Here is a 12045-nt window from a genome sequence, read left to right as displayed (position 1 = left end):
GGACTGCATCAACAACTGGAATCGAAGGTAGTGCATTGCCTTTATACAGCAAGACGACTTTTAGGCTTGTTTTGGATGAATTGATGAAGAGCCTCCCTTCCTCTGGATTATTCACTGACAAAGGGATAAAACCATATTATATATATATATATATATATATATATATATATATATATATATATGTATAAAAACATATATACTATATTTTTCTTGCCGTATTTTTTTTAAATATATATACAGTGGGTACGGAAAGTATTCAGACCCCTTTAAATTTTTCACTCTTTGTTTCATTGCAGCCATTTGGTGAATTTTAAAAACTTCATTTTTTTCTCATTAATGTACACTCTGCACCCCATCTTGACTGAAAAAAAACACAAATGTAGACATTTTTGCAAATTTATTAAAAAAGAAAAACTGAAATATCACATGGTCATAAGTATTCACACCCTTTGCTCAGACACTCATATTTGAGTCACATGCTATCCATTTCCTTGTGATCCTCCTTGAGATGGTTCTACTCCTTCATTGGAGTCCAGCTGTGTTTAATTAAACTGATAGGACTTGATTTGGAAAGGCACACACCTGTCTATATAAGACCTCACAGCTCACAGTGCATGTCAGACCAAATGAGAATGATGAGCTCAAAGGAACTGCCCAAGGAACTCAGAGACAGGATTGTGGCAAGGCACAGATCTGGCCAAGGTTACAAAAGAATTATTGCAGTACTCAAGATTCCTAAGAGCGGGCCTCCATAATCCTTAAATGGAAGAAGTTTGGGACCACCAGAAGTCTTCCTAGACCTGGCTGTCCAGCCAAACTGAGCAATCTTGGGAGAAGAGCCTTGGTAAGAGAGGTAAAGAAAAACCCCAAGATCACTGTGGCTGAACTCCAGAGATGCAGTAGGGAGATGGGAGAAAGTTCGACAAAGTCAACTATCACTGCAGCCCTCCACCAGTCGGGCCTTTATGGCAGAGTGGCCCGACGGAAGCCTCTCCTCAGTGCAAGACATATGAAAGCCCACATAGAGTTTGTTCAAAAACACATGAAGGACTCCCAGACCATGAGAAATAAGATTCTCTGGTCTGATGAGAAGAAGATAGATCTTTTTGGTGATAATTCTAAGCGGTACAAGTGGAGAACACCAGTGTCACGGGTGTGTCGCCACGAAGATCGTCACGATTACACAGCCTCACTTCTCGCAGCTGACTTTTTGGTGCTTTGTGTTTTCGGCAGTGAGGGAGTTAATTCTCTCTCTCTCTGTGCTAGACGAGGTCCAGCCTCGCCCAGCTGCAATCAATGCTGCTGTAGTGAGTCTCCTTCAAATGCCTGCTGGTCTGTTTGGGAAGTGTCGGTGAAAGCATTTCATACAGACTTACAGAGCGGATCGTGGTACTTGGAGTTTCTGAGATAAGTGTATTTGGAGTGTTTTTTCCCTTCCTCGCTTTATCATTTATCTCCTTTCCCGTTGGTGTTCCCTCTGTTGTAGTTGTGTAGTTTTTGTATGCAAGGTGGTTTTGGTTTTTCCCTTGTACTGTCTCGTTCGTCTAAGTACTGTGTGTGGGCATATTATTACTTGTCCTCTTTTGTTGTGATCGGGGTCCTTCTCAGGACTAGATTACTTAGGTGCAGGGATCCTCAGGAGGTAGGGGTTACGCTGGCGGCCTGGACCTCTGTACCTTTAACAGTACCTCCAGGTTGAGGGATTAGTCAGGGCCCCAGCTTAGGGTCAGCTTAGGCCCCCTACCTCCAGTATACAGAGACAGCGTGACATTTTCACCGACCCACTTAGTTTTTCTCCAGCTACCATGGATCCAGTAGCCGGTCTAGCTCGGCAGTTGCAGAGTTTGTCCATGGAGCTGGCGGACGTTAGGTCCAAGGTTTTGCATCCTCAGGAGCAAGCCGGACCAGAACCTAAAGTAGCTCTCCCTGACAGGTTCACTGGGGGGCGGGACAAGTTTTTTGTTTTCCGGGAGGCATGCAAATTGTACTTTCGGCTGCGGCCTCGGTCATCGGGGAGTGAAGAACAAAGGGTGGGAATTGTCATCTCGCTCCTACAAGGGGACCCACAATCTTGGGCGTTCTCTCTTCCCCCAGGCTCCCCGGCTCTCCAGTCAGTGGATAGGTTTTTCGCTGCTCTGGGACTCGTATATGATGACCCAGATCGGATCTCCCTTGCTGAGTCTAAGTTACGTAGGATCCAGCAGGGAGATCGTCCGGCGGAGGAATTCTGTTCGGAGTTCCGTAGGTGGGCCACGGACACCCAGTGGAATGACCCGGCTCTTAGGAGCCAGTTTTGTCAAGGTTTATCCGACAAATTACAGGATGTGTTGGCACAGTATGACTCTCCCGCGTCACTGGAAGCCGCTATGGCCCTGGCTATTCGCGTTGACAGACGGCTTCGGGAGAGGTGCGGGATAACTCGACCCCCTGTGATGACTCCACCTCCTACAAGGTCCCCTCATATGGTGGTTCCCCTGGTCAGTCCAGAGGAGCCTATGCAATTAGGAGGGACATCATTTCGGGGGAGGGGACCGGTGGTGCGCCATAAGACAGGAAGGTGTTTCTTCTGCGGGAGAAAGGGACATTTTATTGGGGGGTGTCCATCCCGTCCCTTGCAGAGTGAAGAGTCGTCGGAAAACTGTTGATCCCAGGTTGTGTGGTGGACGGCAATCTGGGAGTAGGTATTTCGTCCCTAGGTTCGTCTCAGTTTCTCGTACCGGCGGAGGTGGTGGTGGGTACGAGAACTGAGAGGATATCTGTTCTTCTGGATAGTGGGGCCGGGGCTAATCTGGTTGATGCTCGGTTTGCCCGGGTTCAAGGTATGCGATTGAGTGAGTTGGCTAAACCCATCCCCATATTCTCGATCGATGCCAGGCCTCTCGGTCAGGGAAGTTTTTTGCAAGCTGTGCATGACGTAAAACTTCAAGTGGGGGCGATACATAAAGAACTGTTGTCTTGCTACGTGTTGGAGGGTCTTCCCACTCCTATAGTGTTGGGCCTTCCTTGGTTAACTAAGCATAACCCAGTTATTAATTGGCAAACCAGAGAGATAAGCCAATGGAGTAAATTCTGTAATAAAAACTGCATGAACACGGTCATCGGTGCGGTTACTCCTTGGGTCTTAGCTCCATTTCTGGCGGACTTTGAGGATGTATTCTCGGAGAAAGGGTGTCAGGAACTACCTCCTCATCGCGAGTATGACTGTTCTGTAAAACTGCTCCCTGAGGCCAAGTTACCTAAAGCTAGGTTGTATAACCTTTCTGGTCCTGAGAGGCAGGCCATGAAGGATTATATTTCAGAAAGTCTGGCTAAGGGGCATATTAGACCTTCATCTTCACCGGTGGCTGCGGGGTTCTTCTTTGTTAAGAAGAAAGATGGAGGCCTACGCCCTTGCCTGGATTTCCGTGAACTTAATCGGATTACGGTCCGAGATCCGTATCCACTCCCACTTATTCCCGATCTCTTTAATCAGATCGTGGGCGCCAAATGGTTCTCTAAGTTGGATCTCAGGGGGGCGTACAATCTGATTAGGATGAAGGAGGGGGATGAGTGGAAGACGGCGTTTAACACTCCGGAGGGGCATTATGAGAACCTTGTCATGCCATTCGGTCTGACTAATGCCCCGGCGGTGTTCCAATACTTTGTTAATGACATTTTTCGCCGCCTGGTGGGACAGTTTGTTGTCATATATCTGGATGATATCTTAATTTACTCGCCGGATCTGGTGTCTCATCAGGAGCACGTTAGGCAGGTGTTACAGATCTTGCGGGATAATAAACTGTATGCCAAATGGGAAAAGTGTGTGTTCGCCGTACAGGAACTCCAGTTTTTAGGCTTCCTGGTTTCAGCGTCCGGTTTTCGTATGGACCCTGGGAAAGTGCGGGCAGTTCTTGAGTGGGATCGGCCAGAGAATCTTAAGGCACTACAACGTTTCCTGGGGTTTGCTAATTATTACCGGAAGTTCATTCGTAATTTCTCGTCCATGGTTAAGCCTCTCACAGACATGACTAAAAAGGGGACGGATTTTTCTAGGTGGTCTGACAAGGCTTGTCAAGCATTCTCCTGCTTGAAAAAATGTTTTGCCTCGGCACCCATACTCATTCAACCTGATGCGTCACAGCCATTCATTGTAGAGGTAGACGCTTCCGAGGTAGGGGTGGGAGCAGTATTGTCACAAGGTTCGTCCCCTGGTAAGTGGCATCCGTGCGCCTTTTTCTCTAAAAAATTGTCGTCCGCTGAGAGGAATTACGATGTCGGCAATAGGGAACTCTTGGCCATTAAGTTAGCTTTTGAGGAGTGGCGCCATTTTTTGGAGGGGGCAGTCCATCCGGTCACCGTCATCACCGATCACAAGAACCTGCTATATCTGGAGTCCGCGAAACGTCTGAATCCCAGACAAGCTAGGTGGTCATTGTTTTTTACCAGGTTTAATTTTGTCGTTACATATCGTCCTGGGTCAAAAAATGTAAAGGCGGATGCCTTATCTCGCAGTTTCCCTGGGGCCGGGAATACGGACGACCTGATTCCTATCCTTCAGGAGGGGGTGGTGGTTTCGGCAGTATGCTCTGAGCTGGAGGAGGAGGTATTGGAGGCTCAGGGGGACGCCCCTGTTGGACCTCCGGGGAGACTGTTTGTTCCAGATCAGTTGCGACAAAAGGTGATCGAGGCACACCATAACTCAGTTCTGGCAGGACACCCGGGGAGTAAAGCAACTGTGGATCTCCTCTCGCGTCGGTTTTGGTGGCCTAACTTACATAAGGAGGTGGTAACTTTTGTCGCGTCCTGTGGGGTTTGTGCGCGCTCTAAGACCTCACATACCCGTCCGTCTGGGGCCCTCTTACCTTTGAAGATCCCGGAGCGTCCTTGGACTCATCTGTCTATGGACTTTATTACGGACCTCCCTCCGTCTTCAGGTAAAACGGTCATACTCGTTGTAGTGGACAGGTTCAGCAAGATGGCACATTTTATCGCTCTTCCGGCTCTCCCTAATGCTAAAACTCTTGCGCAGGTGTTCATTGGGGAGATTGTGAGGCTTCACGGGGTACCCTCCGATGTGGTGTCTGATCGGGGGTCTCAGTTTGTGTCCAAGTTCTGGAAGGCGTTTTGTGCACGGCGGGGGATGCATTTGTCATTCTCATCGGCTTTTCACCCTCAGACCAATGGTCAGACGGAACGTATGAACCAGAGCTTGGAGACATATCTCCGGTGTTTTGTGTCAGAGAACCAGGAGGACTGGGCTTCTTTCTTACCTCTGGCAGAGTTTGCTCTTAATAATAGGCGGAGCGAGTCCACTGGTAAGTCCCCGTTTTTTGGGGCATATGGTTTTCACCCCCCAGTTTTGTACTTTCAGTAGGGGGGGCTCTTCGGGGGTTCCTGAGGAGGAACGATTTTCCTCATCACTCGCTTCAGTATGGAGAGGGGTGCTGAAGAATCTGAATACTATGGGGAACCGATACAAACGTATGGCTGATAGGAGGAGAGTGTCTGGTCCGGACCTAAGTGTGAACGATCGGGTATGGTTGTCTACCAGGAATATTAAACTTAAGGTTCCCTCCTGGAAACTGGGTCCCAGGTTCATCGGGCCGTACAGAATCAGTTCTATTATTAATCCGGTGGCATTCCGTCTTGACCTCCCCCCTACGTTTAAAATTCACAACGTGTTCCACAGATCGTTGCTTAAGAGGTATGTGGCGCCGGTGGTACCGTCACCTTTACCTCCCCCTCCAGTGGTGGTCAATGGTAACTTGGAGTTCCAGGTATCAAGGGTCATCGATTCACGTTTTAATCGCCGGTCCCTTCAGTACCTGGTTCATTGGAAAGGGTATGGTCCTGAGGAGAGGATGTGGGTTCCTGCGTCGGATATTAACGCAGACCGATTAGTTCGGGCCTTCCACACGACTCACCCGGATAAACCTGGCCCTGAGGGTCCGGAGGCCCCTCGTAGAAGGGGGGGTACTGTCACGGGTGTGTCGCCACGAAGATCGTCACGATTACACAGCCTGACTTCTCGCAGCTGACTTTTTGGTGCTTTGTGTTTTCGGCAGTGAGGGAGTTAATTCTCTCTCTCTCTGTGCTAGACGAGGTCCAGCCTCACCCAGCTGCAATCAATGCTGCTGTAGTGAGTCTCCTTCAAATGCCTGCTGGTCTGTTTGGGAAGTGTCGGTGAAAGCATTTCATACAGACTTACAGAGCGGATCGTGGTACTTGGAGTTTCTGAGATAAGTGTATTTGGAGTGTTTTTTCCCTTCCTCGCTTTATCATTTATCTCCTTTCCCGTTGGTGTTCCCTCTGTTGTAGTTGTGTAGTTTTTGTATGCAAGGTGGTTTTGGTTTTTCCCTTGTACTGTCTCGTTCGTCTAAGTACTGTGTGTGGGCATATTATTACTTGTCCTCTTTTGTTGTGATCGGGGTCCTTCTCAGGACTAGATTACTTAGGTGCAGGGATCCTCAGGAGGTAGGGGTTACGCTGGCGGCCTGGACCTCTGTACCTTTAACAGTACCTCCAGGTTGAGGGATTAGTCAGGGCCCCAGCTTAGGGTCAGCTTAGGCCCCCTACCTCCAGTATACAGAGACAGCGTGACAACCAGGCACTGTTCATCACCTGCCCAATACAATCCCAACAGTGAAACATGGTGGTGGCAGCATCATGCTATGGGGGTGTTTTTCAGCTGCAGGGACAGGACGACTGGTTGCAATTGAAGGAAACATGAATGCGGCCAAGTACAGAGATATCCTGGATGAAAACCTATCCAGGGTGCGCTGGACCTCAGACTTGGCTTCAGAACAACTCTGTGACCATTCTTGACTGGCTCAGCTAGAGCCCTGACCTAAACCCAATTGAGCATCTCTGGAGAGACCTGAAAATGGCTGTACACTAATATTCACCATCCAACCTGACAGAACTGGAGAGGATCTGCAAGGAAGAATGGCAGAGGATCCCCAAATCCAGGTGTGAAAAACTTGTTGCATCATTCCCAAGAAGACTCATGGCTGTACTAGCTCAAAAGGGTGCTTCTACTCAATACTGAGCAAAGGGTCTGAATACTTATGATCATGTGATATTTCAGTTTTTCTTTTTCAATAAATTTGCAAAAATTTCTACATTTCTGTTTTTTTTTCAGTCAAAATGGGGTGCAGAGTGTACATTAATGAGAAAAAAATGAACTTTTTAGAATTTACCAAATGGCTGCAATGAAACAAAGAGTGAAAAACTTAAAGGGATCTGAATACTTTCCGTACCCACTGTATATATATATATATATATATATATATATATATATATATATATATATATATATATATATATATATATATATATATATATATATATATATATATATATATATGTATTGTAAGGTGGCTGCCAGACAGGTCGTGGACGGGAGGTATGTGTCCCCGAAGTGCCAAGCTTCGGTGATGTAGGACCCGGAGAAGCAGGCTCCAGCACACATAGTGCTGAGAGGAATTTAATGGGCCCGGATTACAAGGCCGGGTTTTACGAGCAGCTGAAAGCTGGGGGAGAACAGCTGCTCACTTACCTCCAGTCCAGGTCTTGGAAGGCTGATTTAAGACAGCTGTGTTTGTCTCAGTCTGTCTGTATGTGTTGGGCAAGGTGAGCAGACCTTGCATGTGCTGCTTAGACTCTGCAGGAGGCAGAAGAAGGCACTTTGTTTAAAGGGCTGAGGCCGTGCTACATGGACTTGTTATTTTGAGCTTTGTTCTGTTATTCCTTTTTTGTGCCAGGAAAAGGCTGTTACTTTTGTTTCCTCACTGGTGTATGGACATCAAATAAACCACCAGTTTGTTTAAACCCGCGGACTGCATCACTGTGTGAACCTGTGCCTACCTCCAACGCGGCTCAGTGAGTACAAATCCCTACAATACACATATATATATATATATATATATATATATATATATATATATATATATATATATATATATATATATATATATATATATATACTGTATATATTATATGGTTATTATAACCATACCAGATAATAAAATAATATACAGAAAGGGCACTAACTATTCACACCCTGATGGTTAGTCAGAGAGTGACTTAAAATCAAACATATACCCCACGTCCCTACATATAAAGTGAGGTGAGGTGTAATTTTGCACGTATTGTGATTGTGTGTGCTCAGGCTTTACTCTGCGCAAATTTCCCTTTGCTATTTTTAATTTATTGTTTGCTTCTCACAAAATTAGAATATCCTCAAAAATTTAATTTATTTCAGCTCTTCAATACAAAAAGTGAAACTCATATATTATAGAGTCATTACACACAAAGTGATCTATTTCATGTGTTTATTTCTGTTAATGTTGATGATTATGGCTTACAGCCAATGAAAATACAAAAGTCATTATCTCATTAACCCCTTTCCGACGACGTCAGTAATAGTACGTAGCTGAGCCCTGGGACTTATGGACCAGCTACGGTGCGGGTCGATCGCCGCTGGGTGTCAGCTGATTGTTACAGCTGACACCCGGTGCTATGTGCAGGGAGTGGTTCTGTACCATTAACTCGATCGCAGCATTGCAGGGGCAAGGGGAGGTGATCGCTATATTCACCTCTCCTGCTGGCCTCCAGCGATGTCTGCCGTGGCTTCCCGGATGTTGCCATGACGACCCGATGTTGTCATGACAACATCCGGGTCACCAGGAGGCAGGACGTTACTTTGGTCATGTGCAGTGCATAACCAAAGTAGTCTCCCTGTGTGCAGCGCTGACAGGCTGCATGGCATAGGGAACTGCTGCTCTCTATGCCATACAGCCGATTAGACTGCAAAAAGTGAAAGTCCCATAGTGGGACATAGTGTGTAAGAGTAAAAATAAAGTAGAAATTTGAAAAAAATAATCCCCCAAAAATAAAAATATATTGAACCCATAATATTTCTTTATTATGAAAAAAAAAAAATAAACCAATAAAAGTACACATATTTGGTATCACCGCGTCCGGAACGACCTGACCTATAAAACTGTCCCATTAGTTAACCCCTTTAGTGAACAAGTTAAATAAAAAAAATTTAAAAAAAAAACGAAGCAAAAAACAATGCTTTATCATCATACCGCCAAACAAAAAATGAAATAACACGCGGTCAAAAAGACAAATGTAAACAAAAATGTTACCGCTGAAAATGTCATGTTGTCCCGCAAAAAACAAGCCGCCATACAGCTCTATCAGCCAAAAAATAAAAAAGTTATAGCTCTCAGAATAAAGCAATTCAAAAAATTTTTTTTTTCTAGAAAATAGTTTTTATTGTGTAAATATGCCAAAACATAAAAAAAAGATATAAATGCGGTACCGCTGTAAACGTACTGACCTGAAGAATAAAGCTGCCTTATCAATTTTACCACACGGGGAGCGGCATAAAAAAAAAAAAAAACATAAAAACAATTCTGGAATTGCTGTTTTTTGTTTATTCTGCCTCCCATAAATCGGAATAGGAAGAGATCAAAAAATGTCACATGCCCGAAAATGGTACCAATAAAAACATCAACTTGTCCCTCAAAAAAAAAGCCGTCACATGACTGTCAGCCAAAATATGGAAAAATTGTAGCTCTCAAAATATGGTGATGCAAAAACTAGTCTTTGCAAAAAAGTGCCTTTTTAGTGTGTGACAGCTGTCAATCATAAAAACCCGATATGAATCTGGCATCGCTGTAATCACACCGACCCGAAGAATAAAGTCGTCTAATCACTTATACCACACAAGGAACGGTGTAAAAAAATAAACTTTAGGGTTGTATTAGCGTTGGGGTTAGGGTTGTGCTAGGGTTAGGGTAGGGTGGGGTTGGGGTTGGGGTTGGAATTGGGATTGGGATTGGGGATGGGGTTAGGGTAGGGTGGAGCTAGGGTTAGGGTAGGGTTGGGGTTAGGGTTGGACTAGGGTTAGGGTTTCGGATGGGGTTAGGGTTGGGTTAGGGTAGGGTGGAGCTAGGGTTAGGGTAGGGTTGGGGTTAGGGTTGTATTAGGGTTGGGGTTAGAGTTGGGATTTTTTCAAAAGTAAAGCAAAAAAAAAATGATGACAATATGGTGACCAGTGTTGAGCGCAAGTGCTCGCTACTTGAGTTTGCATCGAGTGCTCATGTATGCACTGAGTGTCGTGGGTGTTCGAGCGACATGCTCGAGTCTCCACCCCATATGCTTCGCAGCCAAAAAAACATTGCTGGGATCGCCTGCCATGCACAAGCAATCCCCGCATGTTTTTCTTTGGGTGTCTAACTGACGCGCCCCCTGGGCCATGTTCAGGGGATACCCGGAGCCGGATCTGGATAGGGGTAGTAGTCCTTGTGGCGGTGACCCGGTCCGTGCCCAGGGTGTCAAACTAGGAGGCAGTGTTTGGCAGATAATGCTGTATGGTTCGACTACGCCACCCGTTGAATGCAGCTATGGAGTTGCCGCTGCAGGGCAGACCGCTGAGGCCGGTGGTAGGATGGTGCAGCGTAGATGATATAACCCCCAACGGGAGGGGTATGGCCTCAGGGCAGCTATTGTGAGTTGGATGAGGGGAGTGATGGTGCGGGTGTCCCAGTACTGAGGGTGCAGGTGATACAACGAAACACGGAGGCTTGAAGTGCAGTTTCAAAGACTTTACTCACTGTTCTTTATCCGGTCGCTTGTGCACAGTAAGGACCACCCGAGTCATGCTGCGTCCACCAGGGCAGGGACTCGGCCAGCTCCCAGGTAGTTCCAGAGCGTGGTCCAGAGCTCCCCTCTCTTCCTTTCTACTGGCCGTTCTCACCAGGGACCCACCTATGTCCGGCTCCCTCGGGCCTCTTGGTGGTGAAACCTTTCCTGGCTTCCCTGGCCCTACGCGTGGTATGCCTTCCTGGTGGATATGGTGAGGGTCGCGCCAAAGCTTGACCACGACCTCCGGTTCCTGGCTAAGGATGATTAGCCTCTGCCAGTTTGGGATCCGGTACCCTTCTCTGCCAACCCTTCACCCTCTTCGTTCTCCTGGGGGATCTCAGGGTTCCCTCTCTCCTTGCGTCTCTGGGCCTTTCTGTCTCTTTCTCTCTGCTTCAGGCCTGGCCCTGGATCTGGGCCCAGCCGGAGCCACAGCTCCCTGTCAGCCCCCTCTGGCTGAACTCCTCCCTGAACAGACAGACCCTGTCTCTAGATGGTGCCCACCTTATATACTCCCTCTATGTGTGAGCCCAGGTGACTAGCACCCAATGGGCTCCTAGCTATACCCAGAGTCCCTCCCCTATCTGCCCCTACACTACAGGGATATTCCTCCCCCTTCCCCACTCCAGCCGGGGACAGACGCTGTCGTACCTGCACATCTACCTAGTGGGAGTACCGTTGTTCTGTCCCCCGGAAATGGGGTGAGTGTAGTGCATGCAGCTATCTGAGCTCTGTCCCACACTCCATCCTTACCCGGGAGTGGAATACCACACCTCTGGTCTGAGGTGCAATACCCCTGTAGCAGCCGAGTCCTCGGGGTGCTACATAACAACCGTGAAACATGCGGGGCAGGGACTCGAGCATGTCACTCAAGCACCCATGATACATGGTGCATACCCGAGTACCCGATGCAAACTCTAGTAGAGAGTACTTACTCTCAAGACTAATGACAACTTATTCAATATGATGACCTAATGTTATCAAATTCTGTCGTACCTCTGGGTTCAAAATGTACATTATACCCCTTGATAAAATCCTTGAGGGGTCTAGTTTCCAAAATGGAGTCAATTGTGGGGGGTTTCCACTATTTAGGCACACCTGGGGCTTCTGAAATGCGACATGGCGTCCATTCTTGATTCCAGCCATTTTTGCGTTCCTTTCTGAACCCTGACGGGCGCCCAAACAGTGTATTTCCCCCACATATGGGGTATTGGCGTACTCAGGAGAAATTGCACAACAGTTTTTATGTTCCACTTTCTTCTCTTACCATTGTGAAACTAAAAAAATTGAGGCTAAAAGATTATTTTTGTGGAAAAAAACGTTAGATTTTTATTTTCACGGCTTCATGTTCTAAACTTCTGTGAAGCACTGGGGGTGTTCAAGGTTCTCACCACACATCTAGATAAGTTC

The sequence above is a fragment of the Phyllobates terribilis genome, unplaced genomic scaffold (genome assembly GCF_046119375.1).
Source record: "Phyllobates terribilis strain yellow unplaced genomic scaffold, ASM4611937v1 Scaffold_3__8_contigs__length_932513732, whole genome shotgun sequence".
Lineage (NCBI taxonomy): Eukaryota > Metazoa > Chordata > Amphibia > Anura > Dendrobatidae > Phyllobates > Phyllobates terribilis.
The sequence above is the reverse complement of the archived record's forward strand: the minus strand, read 5'-3'. Positions refer to the sequence as shown.